This window comes from Salmo trutta, chromosome 3 (assembly GCF_901001165.1).
Source record: "Salmo trutta chromosome 3, fSalTru1.1, whole genome shotgun sequence".
NCBI lineage: Eukaryota > Metazoa > Chordata > Actinopteri > Salmoniformes > Salmonidae > Salmo > Salmo trutta.
The window spans coordinates 10577449-10579673 of record NC_042959.1 but is presented as its reverse complement, the minus strand read 5'-3'; positions in this window follow the sequence as shown (position 1 = coordinate 10579673).

The window sequence follows — 2225 nt, the reverse complement described above, 5'->3', positions numbered from 1 at the left end:
CTCTTGATAATAATATAATACATCTAAAAAAATAACCTTAAAATAATAAATTAAAATACATATGAGAGATTTTCGGTGAAATACATAAAGTATATTTTACACCTGCACAGTCACTGTGTGAGGGTGCTTCAGCCTCCTGAGTATTTCTGCTTCTTGTAGGATGGCCTCTTTAGTGTTTGTTTTGCCAGAGTCGTCTGCTTGTATTCTTTTCACTGCATGCAATCTCTTAGACTCCGCGTACTTCATCAGGAATATTTATGTTGCTCCACCTCTGCCCAGACACAGAATCTTCTCGTACACTTCCATTATCGTTAGTAATATGTTAATTAGTTATCAGTCATCTCAATGAGTGAGAGAAAAGTGTTGCATTCCATGTCTTTGATGTGAAGTACAAGTACATGCAGCAGAGAAACTATCACACACAAAAACAAACGTCACCTTGTGTTTAGTCTGATTCCCATAGTAACCGTCTGGCTCAGCCCACTGGGTAAATAATAGCGCTTTTATATTGACCCTTTAGGAACACCTGCTTCAAAAGCTTTTCCAGTGTAGTTGAAATGTTAAATTTACCCCATTGAGCAAGCATCATAAATTTCTTTTTAAAATCATTATGCGTTGGAAAACTATTTAATATCAATTTGTGCCTATAGGAATTTACGCTTCGAACACACCGACTGGGTTTTGCATCACTGCTGCGTAAAATTTGCGCAGCTAGGCAACTATACTGATGCAGGTATCTTTTGCAGATGGTCACATGCGGTTGGACACATGGAGGAGAGAATCATTTTCGCAGTATCCTCAAAACCGTGTCTTTTTGACACAACTGCTGACAGCTACAGGGACATAAACACAAAAGATGCTGCTTGTAGACAAGTGTCCACGATTGTAGGATTGCCAGGTCAGTTTAGTAGTGAGCTTGTGCTAGATGTGCCTAGTTAGCTAGCTAGCTAACCTAGCTTGCTAACCTAGCCAATGAGGTGTGTATGTGAAAGAAATAGTCATATAAATTATGCTAGTTACTACCCCTGATAACTTTACCAAATAATCATGTTTGAAAGAGTGTGAATGTCAGATAAATAGTCATAGAAATGGTAGATATTTCTGTACCCCTGATAATTTGGTCAGATAACCGTGTGTGTCTGTGTGTACAGTAGGTGACATGTCCATGATGGCTATCTAATAACTATAGTTATGCTAGGCAATGGTTTGGCTTATCATGTTCATGTCTATGTAGAAGAAGACTGTAGGAGGAAGTGGAGAGGACTCAGGGACAGGTATCAGAGAGCCAGAAGGGCAGAGAAAGAGAAGAAGAGGTCTGGGTCAGCAGCTTCAGGCCAGCAGCCTTGGCGCTTCTGCCACATTCTTTCTTTTCTGGATTATTGTGCCTATGGCAACGAGTGGCAATTTTACAGCCATACCCTCTACTACGTCATCCACAAGTGTTGTCGCCACCGGTGCATCAAGACCCTCAACGTCATCTACAAGTGAGACCATCGCCTCCACCGGTGCAGCGAGACCCTCTACAAAGTCTACATGATCCACAAGTATGACCACCACCGGTGCAGTCATGGAAGATGATGAAATGGAGGAAGCACCTCTGGATCTAGGACCACCTGAGATTATTATGTACCTCACAGAAGTGACCACTGAGGACCTCGTTGAACATGATGTGGCCGTGGAGACAAACAGAGAGAGAAACGAAGAGGAACAACGTCAAACCAGGCGTCATCGGAGGTACCAGCCCCCAGATCCACTCAACTTATTTCAGCAGAGGCTCCTCCAAGCCGTCGAGAGGGATGCAGCCCAACCTGATGCTCACAGGAAGGAGGATGAAGAGACCCTCTTTGCCATGAGCCTGGTGACAACACTGAAGAGGCTGCCTCATCAAAGAAAAGCAGCAGTCAAGGTTAAAATGTATCAGCTGCTTTTCGAAGCCGAGTTCAATGGTATGTTTTTTCCCCTCCACATCACAGGTAGTGTCATAAGTGTTGCAACAGTGAAGTAAAGTTGGTCATTTTTTACTAGAGGTCGACCGATTAATCAGAATGGCCGATTAATTAGGGCCGATTTCAAGTTTTCATAACAATCGGTAATTGGTATTTTTGGCCACCGATTTGATGTTTTTTTTTGTTTGTTTGTTTTTTACACCTTTATTTAACTAGGCAAGTCAGATTAAGAACACATTCTTATTTTCAATGACGGCCTAGGAACAGGGGTTAACTGCC